Source organism: Pteronotus mesoamericanus, unplaced genomic scaffold (assembly GCF_021234165.1).
Source record: "Pteronotus mesoamericanus isolate MK-2021 breed Mesoamerican mustached bat unplaced genomic scaffold, CSHL_Meso_final scaffold_174, whole genome shotgun sequence".
In the NCBI taxonomy this organism is placed as follows: Eukaryota; Metazoa; Chordata; class Mammalia; order Chiroptera; family Mormoopidae; genus Pteronotus; species Pteronotus mesoamericanus.
This window is the reverse complement of record NW_026555309.1, coordinates 3,330,745-3,344,705: the sequence shown is the minus strand read 5'-3', so window position 1 is coordinate 3,344,705 and position 13,961 is coordinate 3,330,745. Positions and strand designations below refer to the sequence as shown.

The 13,961-nt window shown below is 41.0% G+C and overlaps 2 pseudogenes; both read right to left on the bottom strand.

Moving 5' to 3' along the window:
* Positions 1 to 1,164: 1,164 nt before the first annotated feature.
* Positions 1,165 to 1,767, bottom strand: LOC129084120 (ADP-ribosylation factor-like protein 6-interacting protein 1; annotated as a pseudogene).
* A 91-nt stretch (positions 1,768 to 1,858) lies between these two features.
* On the bottom strand, positions 1,859 to 13,464 carry LOC129084118 (nucleolar protein 10-like; annotated as a pseudogene).
* Positions 13,465 to 13,961: the final 497 nt, after the last annotated feature.

Sequence of the window (13,961 nt, the reverse complement as noted above, 5' to 3'; positions counted from 1 at the left end):
AGAGGGCAAGTGACTCTAAGACGCTTTCCAAGAGTTACAAAATCTCTGTAGACCTAAGGCCATCTATCACCTCCCCAAGTTTGCTCTTGCCACAGCCCTTGTATTCTTCAGAAAAATATCTAGGACAAAAGTCAGATGACAGTGTAGTTCCCACCTCCTAGGCCAAATCTATGGGGAAGAAAGCAGCCAACATTATCATAAAATGAGAACTGAAAAATTAGCAGGGTAAGATTATCTTCTACTGAATTTTGATGAAATGCAGGAAAACTTTTGCCCTTGATTAGCTGGTCTTGGAGTAAAAGTCATAGGCTCGAGTCTCCATCTGTCACATACTTTAGTTTTAGGTTGCTGAAAATCTGAAATTAAAAGTATGCTAAAATCTTAAATCCAAGCTTTTAGAAGCTCGCTATTAAAAAGCTTTTAAGGACCTACTAACTTGAAGGCTGAATGCAAAGGGACAAGAAACCTAAGCCTGTCAGATTCCCCATTTCAGAGGAAGAACAAATATTTTCTACAAATTGCTAAGTTTTGCACAAGGGAAAAACCAACATATACTAGGGCATGTAATTAGTTCCATTGTATCCCATGAGGATTCTTCTCCCATAACAGAAACAGAATGAGGAGTAAATCTTCATTGCTGTCTTCATTGGAAGTGGTAAACTTGGTCCCTGTATTCATGAAGTTGGACAGTTTTTTAAGCAGACTGTGGAAGTAGACAGTAAAACCAGTTTTCTGTTCCCACAGACAACTACACCTTGTATCTGGCTAAAAGCAAAGATCAATTCGAACAATTATCCAAAGTTACAGTTAACTGTACTAAAGGGTGACATTCACTATACTATTTTAAAGGAAGTTGACTACATGTAAGAATTCAATTAACCCTGGATGAGGAAAATCAAAAGAAGTTGTATTCCTGAATGAGCTGTCCGTATGAGTCCAGCTGTTAAGAATCCACCCAGATATACTTGACATGAAGATACTGTATATAAAGCCTTAGGCAAGTCTGAAATTCTGGTAACTAAGGGCAAGAGTGAGAGCAAAGGGCTACTTCTGTATCACTTTAATATCCAGATAATAGAAACTATTCTCAGGGACAATCAATGTATATACCGTTAATCACACTGACTAAAGAAGATGCATTATTCATTTTTCTTTTCTTTTTGCTTAAGAAGGATGCTCGTCTTCCTTTTGGCCATTCCAATGTATTTTGAAATGATTCCATGTTAGTTTATTTCAGGAAGCAACAGTAAGAAAATCACTATCAGGTTGGTGAGAAGTTTGTTGACCTGCTGTCCCGCCCAAGTAACGGCAGCAAGAGAAATGATCATGGTCATGAAATATGTTTTTGGCTTCTCTTCTTTCGGTGTGAAAAGAGATTTCAACCAGCCATAGCTGTGCATCCAGTTTTCACTAGACTGCTGTGAATTTCATGGAATCTTTACTGCTGCTCAGTGGTCCATTTATTAGAGCCAAAAATTTTAGGTGCTAGAACCGGAACAGGGCAGTCAGCCAAGCGTAAAAACAGAACAAAACAAGAAACACCGGACAGAATAGATGGGTCTAGATAGTAGATGGTCAGAAACACCGAAGAAACCACTCACATGATGGCATAATGGCAGAGGGGAACCCGGCTCTTTCCAGTCGAGGGCTTTCTCGGCCGTCAGCATCACCTCGCACCTCTTCCCGTCCCAGCAGCTGCCCTTCCAGTCTTGCAATCTCTGCAGCCCGCAAGCTGGTGCGGTGATAATCTCCCTCGACTGCCACCATCCCAAGGTGCAGCCTCAGTGAGCGCAAGCCAGCCTCCCAACCAGCCTTCCACTGAGATCAGCACGATGACCCCAGCGCTCACAGGGAACTTTTAAATGTGCTCCGGGTGTGTGTGTTCAGTGTGCTCCAATGGGGATCCACGTGGGGGAGCTGAGCTCCTTCCGAATCGTACCACTGTCGGGCTCACTACCAGACCCAGTGAAAGAGCCGGCCGTCCTCTCTTGTGTCTGGACGTCAGGTGACCAGCTGCCGATGGAATGCTTTCCTTTCCTGTCTGTGCAGTTTCTACGCCTGCTGTTGCTTCTGCTGTTCAGGTCCCTTTGAGCGAGTGGCAATTGTTTGCTACCCACTGTGGTATCTTATACACTCAGTGTCCCATTTTTTTGCTTCAAATTTCAACCAATCTTCCGGGGCTTTATTCATCAGCTTCTGCTTGGTTGCAGAACGTTTGAAACTTCTAGATTCGTTGCCTGTTTTGAGCTCATGAAACTGGGGCCTGAGGACTGTCTGGCCGATCTTCCTTGAAGCTGTTCCTTCACTCTTTCCTCTGCTAGGAAGTCTGTGCTGATTCCTGATCTCTTCTGCCCAGTCTTTTCATCATCTGAACGTTCAGAAGTGTCTGCCTCACTTGGTTTTCCTTCTAGTTCTTTCTCCTCTTTTTTTCCCCATGATGTTCCAGTTGCTCTAAAGAGCCTTAGTCTCTTCTTCCTTTTTTCAGTAATTTTTGGAGTGAGGAGATTTAAAAGCCCAAATTCTTCACTCTCTTCATCTACTTGTAAGTCAGGGTTCTCAAACATAACTTCAGACTGACCGTTGGTGCAAATATTAGGAAGGCTCTTAACTTTGTTTTTCCATGTAGTTTTTTGCTTCTCCTCCTTTTCAATGAACTTGAGACCAGCTCTTTGTTAACTTTTGGCAGTTTTTCTAAGTGGACTCTGTGCAGGTGTTTCTTCTTTCTTCCATCAGCTCTTAACCTTTCTTATATTCTTCACAAGCAAGTGGATTTATTATCAATTTCACCTTGTGATAGAGTCTTATATCCATAAAAATCCATGCATATATGCCCAGAGAAAAATGATCCAATGAGATGGGTGAGCCCTAAATTTTCAAGGCCTTTCTTGGTGACTTGCTTTCTTTGAAATGTCTCTCAAACTTTGGTATTCTGGCTTTGTAGTAAAAACTGATTGTGACTAGAATTTGATGTATCTATTATGATGTAGGAAGACAATTTTTGAATAGTCATTAGACTGTTTCAAAAGAGTCAACTTCTGAATTGAAACTCCTTTCAGACTTCAAGGATAATTAATATGTGTCATAGCATCGAACCCAAGGTTTATATGTTCCAACTGCTAGAATATATTGTCCATCTTTTGAAACCTTAATAGTGCTACAAATTTGGAATTGTCATAAACCACGCTTTCTGGATTCTCTTCTAATTCTTGTGTCAAGATGTCTAAGAAGGAACACCACCTGGGGCAGGCCCGCAGATCAGAATGTAATAGATGCTCATCTTGAGGGTTTCATTGGCAGTGAGAAGCATACCTGACTTGGGGTAGAGGTAGACATCATTAATGTTATACTCTGGCTCGAAAGAAGTAAATGTTTATCTGAGTTCTTATTCTACATTTTCATAATTCGGAAGTCTACAGACAAAATAAAATCTAAAGAATCCTCGAAATGAACTGACTTAATGGGCAGCCCATGTTGGTGATACTTAACTAGCAATGGCTTTTCAGGTAGAACATCATTTCATGAAACCTGCCTTGTGGATGCTCCAACTGCCATGGCCAAGGCACCATTACATTTCAAAGCAGAGGCTGTGGGTAAACTTTTTCTCTCTGAATCGGCTGTGACACTACTTAATGCGCAGTCTCATAGGCCAACTGTGCTTCACATTCTTGGATCCCAGCACTCCACTCAACCCTCTACTGTTTCTGTGGCAAACAAGCCATGCACTGAACTTACATGACGAACATTCTCTGCAGCATTACTTCGTAGAGGATTTAGGTACCTTCCTTGTTTTAAGTTTAATCTACAAACTTCAGAGTTTGTGCCAACAAAACAAGTCACGGGATGGATAATGGTAAGAGAAATGTCTCTCAAACTTTGGTATTCTGGCTTTGTAGTAAAAACTGATTGTGAATAGAATTCTATGTATCTATTGTGATGTAGGAAGACAATTTTTGAATAGTCATTAGACTGTTTCAAAAGAGTCAACTTCTGAATTGAAACTCCTTTCAGACTTCAAGGATAATTAATATGTGTCATAGCATCGAACCCAAGGTTTATATGTTCCAACTGCTAGAATATATTGTCCATCTTTTGAAACCTTAATAGTGCTACAAAGAGTAGGCATTTCAAAATCCTGAATAAATTCAGTTCTCCTACAGACATCGACGTTTTTCTTCTGCAGGGCTCTCCTCTTCCTGTCAGAAAGCCACTCAGGAAAGAATTTGCTGCAGCTGAGGCCGTTAATCTTCCCCGCTGTTGAGGCGAGAGACCTGCGTGGTCCGTGTTCCAGTGCAGGACACTCTACCTGTGGTGCACGCCAGCATCAGCTCCCAGGGTCTCCTTGGTGCGCCTCCACGGCCTGTGGCGCTGGACCTCTTTGGCTTTTACTTTGGATAACTGAGGAGCCATTGCAGGATTTGGGACATAGAGGCGACTTTGAGGCAGGTTAGTAAGAAACTAGGAAAATTCTCTGGCAAGTGGAATGAGGAAACTGAGACAAACGGCTGAGCAATTAATGGCTAGGTGATAAATTACAAGGCTCTATCCTCCCTCGCCAAAGATACCTAAGAGCAGGTGGTTTAAAACACTTTAATCAGGGAGATAGATAACAGAAAACTAATTAGAGCCAGACTAATCCAAGATAGAGGTGAAACTAACCAGAGAATGACCCCTGACCCCACTATGCACTCATTTTGGTACAACAGCATGGTAAACGACCCACCTATAAATCTAGAGACTATTCTGTTGAGATCGTCCCCTGGAACGTCCACTAAAATTCCTGCCTAAAGAAAATAGATGAAACCCTCAGGACAAAGGACAGCAGCTTGTGTTCTTCTTTGAGCACACCTGCAGCAACCCACCCCCATTTCCTCAGGCACATACTTTGCTGCTTCTATCCTATGCTCAAAGGGTCCGCATTAGCTTGCACCCTGGGGAAGAGTGGGCAGCGGGGCAGCTCACTCTGGGCTCGCCCCCGGTCCTGTCTCCAAGGGCCCTCCATTTGCCTCACGGACCTAAGCTTTAAAAACTCATTCTCACTTTCACCTGGACTTGTGTCTTGAAATTTTTCCTGGGCGAGTCCCGAACCTGGAGGTCCCTGACAGATGAAAGTTCCCAGACTGTGCGGGGGCAGGGCCAGCCCTGGCGCTCAAGCGGTCTGGTAACAACTTGATCGTACTTTTGTAAAGGGTCACTCTGGATTTGGAATTTAAATTAAGATGTGTGTGTATGTAGTCCAGGGAGCAAAGGTAGAAGCAGGGAAACCTGCTAGAAGGTGGTGCAGTAATCCAAGAATGCTTGGATGAAAGCTTTGGCCAGGCTGGTGGCTGCTGAGGAGGCCTAAAGCAGAGGGATTCTGCCTGCACCTGGGAGATGATCCAACAGGCTTTCCTGATGAATGGATGTGAGAGCAAGAGTGGAGTCAGGAATGCTTCTGGGGTTTTAGGACTGAGCAACTGAAAGGGTAGATTTACTGTCAATGAAAATGACAGTAGGAAGGATGTGGAGAAGGAGGACGGGGGGGGGGCGGCTATAAAGAAAGTTTTGGGTCTTATGTGTTTCTTAGTCATCTAAGTAGGGATTTTGAGTTGGCCATTGAGACTCACATCTTGAACTTGGGAGAACAATGTGAGCTGGAGATGTAAATTTGGGAGTGATCAGCTTAGAGATGGCTCTCTAGGCTTTGAGACTCAGTGATATCACCAATAGAGTGAGTATCACTGGAGAGACGATGAGGATCAAAGGCTGAGCCTGGGTCACACCCATGTTATCCAGAGAGGCTTTGTGCGTAGATGGGATGTATTACATGAGGTATCACTAATTCTTACAGTAATGGTAGTCTTATCAGTATTGTTTTGTATCTTTCCCTTTTTTAACTCATCAGAGGGCTTGTTCCATGCTGTATATTATTTTTTTAAGTTTGATGTTCCAGAACCATTGAATAGTGTAAATTTTAACTATGACCTTAAGTGAGGGCAGACCTATCATTTCAAGTTCTCAGGGAAAGGCTTCCCCAGCCCAGACTTTTGACCACAATAGACTAGCTTCCTTGTCATCTGTTTAGCAAGCAGATTTTTCTAGTCTTCATGTTCCTGTGAGCTCTTCTGTGCATTTAAGTGGTTGCTTTGTTATATGCAGTATTTAGGTTGCAGTTTTTCTTTTTGAGTTTAGTCTTCCGTGTTGCCTTAAATATATCCACTATCTATTCCTCTCCATTGTCACTGTTTTAGTTCAGGTCCTTTGAGTTTATTCATGTCCAACTTCACAAGCCTCTTGGCTGGTATCTTTGTGCTCTCTCTCCCCTCTTGCAATTGTCATCAGGTGGACCTTTGCAAAGTCTGAAAATTCCATAATCTGATCAGTTTTTATGGCTTTCTTTCCCTCATAATGATAAATCTCTAGGTCTTTAATAGGATTTATATGGAATCTTTGACTTTATTGCTCACCTGATACCCCTCACCCTTGCTTTGTTCCACTGAACCGAAGTGTTTGAGGGCTTGCAATGCTGTTGTGCTTTCCTAACCTTTGCATAGGCTGCGTTCTCTTCCTGGAAGCCTCCTCCAGCTTAATCTGTCTGCTTATCACCCAGTGTCCTTCAAGTCTGACTTCAAATGCCTTCTTCTTTGGAACTCTTCCTTGTCAGCCTCATCTTTTTTTCAGAGTGAGTCTGAAGACTTCCCTTTGGATTCCTACTCCTCGCTCCATAGCCCTTGGGCACAATCTTGTTATAACTCTTAGTCTTTGCGTTATGATCAGGATCTCTCCCTGGAGACTAATCAAGTCTTCGGACAGGAACTGTCTTTTTATCCCTAGTGCCGACCACTGTGCATGTCTGGTATACAATGCAGACTCAATAAACATTTGTTGAATGATTGAAAATATCAAAACAGAAATGGGAATGCATTGTATCATTATAGAATGAAAAGTCTAACTTTGGGTGGTGAACACACGATACAGTATACAGATGAGGTATTATAGAATTGTACATCTGAAGCCTATATAATTTTATTAACTGATGTCACCCCAGAGTATTCAATTAAAAAGATAAAAAATAAAGCACTTATATCATTAAAAAAGAATGAAGAGTCTACATTGATTTCAAAGGACAAGGTACTAAAAATATTGGGATCTAAACATGTTTTGAAATACCACACTTTTTTTTAATGTGTTAAACACCTAAATGACACATGGATGAAATGGCAGCAGGGTATTAAGCTGCTACACTCGTTCAAATCTAATACGAATAGAAGCCTATTCAACATAGAGGCACACTTTATAAACCTTAAGACTATTTATATAAATGTGATATACAAAATAATATATTTTGGGTGCATTAACAGTAGAAAAAATAAAATAATGCAATGGCATTTGTGATGTGGGATGGAAGGTGGTGTGCAAAGCTGGTGACATCAGCACCGTTAGGCCGTAAGATTCCTTATGTTTTAACTGTAAACTCCATGAGGACAGGGACACATGTTGCTGGGCGCACAGCAGGAGCGTAAATTGTGTTCCTTGAACTGCGATGTTCTTGAGGATACTATGAAATACTCTTAATAGAAATGAAAAAAGTTTTAACTACAATGTATAAACATTGGGGGAGGAATTTTAAAAAATATCCTTTTAAAATTTTGTTTCTTATAAAAGCTTTGGTAAAATATGATGGGAGAATAATCTAATGACTAACAATGAAGATTTGTATAGCACATACATTGTGCTCTGCACAAAATACACAGTTTTATAAGCATATTTGTATGCAATAACTCATTTAATCTCTATATTAACCTTACAAAGTAACAAAGTAAATATTATTATTATCCCCATTCTACAGACTGGAAACTTGAGGCACAGAGACCTGAAGGAACATGCCAGTGCCTTGCAGCTAGTTTGTGGTAGAGTTGAGGTGCAAATGTATCACAAGAGCTTTCTTATCTCCTGTTCTCTCCCAGATGCTGGTCACATGCTCATATATTGCCATAGCTGTAGATGTGATACAATTAAAATCATACAGTCAGACTTTTGTTTAGCATATTTGAAACATTTCTCCAAAATATTATACAGACCTAAACATTAGAATTTTAATCGACTGCACCACGTTCTACTGAGTTGTGTATCATAATCAGCCTGTTTCTCCCTTGCTGGCAATTTAGATAAATTTTCAATTTTTTCTATTATGTATGATTATGTTATGTTAATGCATGTAGCTCTTTCCTCTTTAAATTTTTTTTCCTTAGGATAAATCCTTAAAGTCAGACTAACTGTAAAAGAATGTAAATTATTTAATTACCCTTGATGTATAATGAAATCAAGACGAGTTGTAAAAATATATGCTGTTAGCAGCAGCACGTAAGAATCTTATTTTCTTCCCAACTGTGCTTAATTTTTGTTAGGTATTCTTGCTTACTTTTAAAAAGGTACAGAATAGAATTTTTCTCTTTTCATTTTCATTTATTTATTAGAAAGTTTGGATGCTATAAAATAAAACATTTCCCTCCTTTGTTAATGTACAAGGTCCAGCACAAGTAACTCCCCTTTTTATTACAAAATCTTTTATGACAAAATCATAAGCATGAAATTCTGTAACATAGCAATATCACATTCAAGCACACCATGGGACATTTTTGGTGAAATGTTCAAATTAAAACTATAAATTATTAAAACCATATTATTACCCTACTAACTACTTTCATGAAGACATTACTTCTGCCAGACCCTGTATTGCTACAAATATTTTTCTAATCTGTTGTTTGTCTTTACAATTTAAATATTGATAGCTATGTCCACAGAAATTTGAAACTTTCATATTGGTCAAATTTGTTTGTCTCTAGTTATAATGTCACCTATATTGTGACTTTTAGGATGTCACCATTCTAATGCACATATTGTGGATTATTTGTTTATGGCCAGAGTGTTATTTGATTTTTGGTACACACAGTTTAAATTGCTAAGAAATGGTAAAAGTCTCAGAAGTGTATAAGGAAGGCTCTGTAGGAATGTATTTGGAGGGTCATAGAAAACTGTGCTGCCCTGGCTCAGTGGACTGAGCATCAGTCTGAGAACCAAAGGGTCACCGGTTTGATTCCTGGTCAGGGCACATGCCTGGGTTGTTGTCCAGATACTTGGTTGGGGGCATGTGAGAGGCAACAGATTGATGTATCTCTCACACACTGATGTTTCCCTCCCTCTCTTTCCCCCTCTCTTCCCTTCTCAAAGTAAATAAATAAAATCTTTAAAAAAACCACAACTGTGCTGATTGCTGTGACTCACCATATCTAAACTGTAGCAATTTGTAATTTAATGCCCAATCTTACTGAATTTATTTACAGTTCAAAGACCTTGAATCCTTTCCTGTAATACAGACCTGACCCAGAGCAATAACTCCTCTCGTTGTTTAGGATTCAAACTCTTTTATATTGTGAAGGATTTGAGGTAAACTGACACATGCACACCCAATACTGTTACTTGTTCAAATTCGAATGATGGCATTTGGCAATATTGGGGTATTATTAAGGACGGTTTTGTCAATGCTCACATTTCTCCTAAATTGGCATTTACTTTCTGTAGATTCCACATTATGAATACTAGGTCAAGTTGTCAGCTTTGAAACTTCAAATATTTAAAATTTTATGCACACTTGTTATGAATCCAGCTCTCAGGGGGCAGACTCCTGTTAACCCAGGAATAAGAGATTGATGTATAAATCAAGTGCCAGTATTATTTTGCAATGAGAACTCTGAGCATCCCTTAGACTGAGACATTAAGGCTAGTATGATGAGCATATTATCTTTTTCTTGGCTGCTGTTGTTGGAGAGTGAAGTATAATCAGGAACTTTCCTGGTTAATATAGAATCAGAATCAGATAATGATATAACATATTGTGGTTACTTTGTAATAATAAGGTAGACTATAGAATCAGATAATCAGTCACATTGGGTTTCAGCAGCCATATATGTTCAAGTTGATTGATTGTATCGCTGGGGTCTGTGGGCACTCCACCCCCTCCCTTCCTCAGAGCTTGTGTGAGTATGACCCCTTTCTGGATCTTCAAGGACACCTGTTCTGTGCGGAATAGGACTGTGGCTTGAAGTTCAGTCTTCCTTCTGACAGGGACCAATGTAGTTGACTAAGTTCCTGTTTTCCTAATTACAATCGCACTCCAAGTTGGCCTTGTGGTAGTGGTTCTTTGGTGCCCTTGATTGGCATTTTGGATTTTTCTTAACATATTTCAACGGTCTCTTGGAGTAACCACCTGACAAACCTCTTACATTATGTTTAGCTCTCTGGGGACAAAGTTTTTCCCATGTTCTTGGGGAATGGGCCCTCTTTGTTACCCCCTTTGGCTCTCCACACTGTGGTCCAGGGAAAATGAGGGGTTTGGCCACTTTGTCCAACTCCAAATACCTTCTATCCCCTGCATCTCCTCATTGCTCTCTCTTGGTACATCCCATCCAGATAGGTGGCCTTTGTCTTTCTTTTTTGGCAAATGTCAAGCCATACATATCTGGGGCTTGGTTTTCCTCCTTTGAAAGTTGCATGGGAGCCCAGACCAGTCTATGGAGCAACTTGAGCCTCCGCATGCTCCATCGCAGCTGCGTTTTGCGGCTGTCCTCGTACTCTGCCGTCCACTCCTCTCCTCTCGTGGGCCACCCCAGCTGTGCCGCGTGCCCAGTCCCTGGCCTGGTGCCTGTCTTACTAGCCCGGAACAGGCTCTGCCAGCTGCTGTGTGATGGATGACACTCAACAGCATGCTGGCAGTTTGGTTATAACCCAAGACAGTCTTTGTTAAAACCAACAAAATAAAATGTGCCTGAATATATAATGCAGTGCTTTGGGGAAAATTTTTAAGATCTTTGAAAGTATACTAAGAAGAGTAAGTTTCAGGATATTTCACAATGCCTGGCACAACAATTTGGACTAATAAAATAAGCAAACCAGAAACCGAAAGAACAGAAGCGAACAGATTTTCATTGTAAAGATATCAAATGTAGCTAACCATTCATAAATACCATGCCAGAACAATAACATTTTAGTTCAGAGGTCTGTTAAGTCATCAGGAATTTATGAAACTTGTCAAATGTTACACTCTCAAAGTTCATCTTCTAACCAAGTCTTCCACTGGCTAGAGCCAGGCTGTCTAGAATTTAGATCTCCTTCTTATTAGTTCTGGGCTCTTTTCGCTACAGTGGGTGACACAGAATCATTTTCTTCAGCGACCAGTTTCCAAAGGCAAATGGTGCAGGAAGGCAGAGGGAACAACCAGTTTTAAACTCAGCCAGACCTGAGATCAATTCCTGGCTTGCCTGGTGACAAGCTGAGGGCCCTTGAGCAAGTTAATTGGCCATGCTAAGTACCAATGATTTTCCAACTGAGAAAATGAAATACTAATAACAATAATTATTATGTAATAAATTAAATGATAATGCATGTAAGTGCATAGATTAATCAAATAATAATTTTTATTGTATACAGGTTTTATTATATTATTATATAGCACTGTTTGATCACCATAATCAGTGGCGAGAGAGAGCAAAAATTGGACAGTCAAGGATTGTGAAGATACATAAGAATTTTCTTTTACAGAACAGGTTGTTGTCACATTTGCTAAGATGTTCTCATGTGAGCTGTTGGCTGGAACATCACTTTGCTAGTACTGAACTATGTATTTAATAGTATTTGTCAAATACTGTTCTATCTGAATTCCTGAAAAGACAATAAACTTGAAAAATTAGTTGGAAAAAAGTAATTGTACTGAATTTAGGTCATAGTGAAGCTGATAGCTGTTTTTTGAAAATGTCCTCTTTTTGAGAATACAAACATATCCTGTATTTGTATATGACTTTTAAATGTATAAAATATTTTCATGTCTATAAACTCACTACATTCTATGATATGTTATGAATTATGGTGTATTATTCATGCTTTTGTACATAAAGAACTTGAGGTTGCCCTGGCTGGTGGCTCAGCTGGTTGGAGTGTTGTCCTGTGCACCAAAAGGCTGTGGGTTCAATCTTTCTCTTTTTCTCTCTCTCTTCCTCTTCTCTTTCTCTCCCTTCCTCCCTAAAAAATTAATAAAAACATATCCTCGGGTGTGGATTAAAAATAAAAGAAATTGAGGCTTATGCTATAACTAGCACATCTGGGACTCTAATTTCAGGACTTTTCCTCCACATGGCAGCCAGCCCTGCAGAAATGACATCTGTATGTGCCTAATGAAAGGCAGGCTTCCCATACACACACACACACACACACACACACACACATTTTTGCTAAGAGCCTTTGCATTACTGGGCTGTTATGTTTTGTTTTATTTTATTTTATTAAAGATTTTTATTTATTTATTTTTAGAGAGAGGGGAAAGGAAGGAGAAAGAGAGAGAAAGAAACATCGATGTGTGGTTGCCTCTCACACGCCCCTTGCTGGGGACTGGCCCACAATCCAAGCATGCACCCTGACTGGGAATCCAATCAGCGACTCCTTGGTTCACGGGTTGGCAGTGAATCCACTGAGCCACACCAGCCAGGGCTATATTTTGTTGTTAACAATCACAATGACAGGCACTAGTAGAATGCTTCCTCTCAGTCTGAGGCTGCACGTGTTTTTAATTAATTAATTAATTAATTTTGAGAACACCTTTATGAAAGCTGGGGACAGTAAAACAAGGATGGGTTTAGGACAAAAGGAGAGAGCCTAAGCAGGGCTGCTTTGGCTCACTGCAAAGTCAGAGAAAAGGGGTTCCTAGGGACAGGTTCAGGTGGTTAGCCTGAGATGAGCTGCCAGTGCCCGTTGCTACTCTTGTAAGAGGTTGCAAGTCTTGTGGAAGCCCTTAGAATTTAGGAGATGTACCCCTGTGGGTGTGCTTCCAGGAGGGAGAGCGTGCTGTGTTTATGCTAGACATCTGCTTACCTGCTCTCGGGCCTCGTGTCCACCCAGTTTCTCTGCTTTTCATCTCCAGGATCTATAGTCTTCCCTTGGTGTTTGCAAGGGATTGGTTTTAAGATCCGCCCATCCCACCCTCCAGGATACCAACATCTGCAGATGCTCAAGTCCTTTATATAAAATGGCATAGTATTTCCATATAACCTACATTTGCATACAGACTACAGCCGGGCCTGGTTACACATCACTTCATTCACATGGATTCAGTGTGGTGACTGGCAAGTGGCAAGTTCAAGTTTTGCTTTTAGGGATTTTCTGGGATTTTTTTCCCCCAAATATTTTTGATTTGCAGTTGGTTGAATCCAAAGGTGCAAAACCTGTGGATACAGAGGACCAACTGTAATCTTCCCAGGTCACCCTATCCACTCACTTCTGCCTCTTCTGGTCAGGAGAGGCCCTGGCAGGACAGGGGACTGCAGGGTGCGGAGGAGGGAAGCCAAGGCCTTCTCCCCCTTCCCGTCTGCCTTGTGTGGCATCTCTGAATCCAGCAGCAGCTAGTCCTTCTCTGTGGCGATAGCTCTCCTGCCCGACCATGGATGGCCTTCACTCCTGCTAGTCACCCTGCTTCTTTTACAGCCACCTCCTTCCTTTGTCCTTTCAGTAGCTAATGTCTACATGGCCTCTTTATTTTGTTTGGCTTCTTAGCTCTTCCATCTCCTGTGTAACCAAACCCCTGCCTTGAATTCTGTCTTATTTGAAAGACCTGGAGTAGTTTTGTTTCATGGCTGGACCATGCTACTACATTATGATATTCAACCTTCCCAACGTTCCTGAGAGGAGGTTGTAAACATTTACAGATAAGGAAATCGAGGCTCAGTGGAGACAAGTGATATGCCCAGATACAGGGATTCTGGGACTCAAATCCAGCAACATCCAGGTAACAGGTGACACTGATGGAGTGTATCCCAGGGCCAGGCCCGAGTGTGCTTCTGTGCACCATCCCGTGTAGCACTCTCCTCAATTACAGTTGAGAAACTGGAGTTCAGAGATGTCAGCTTGCTAACTGTGCAGAGCTAGTAAGCAGCAGAGAT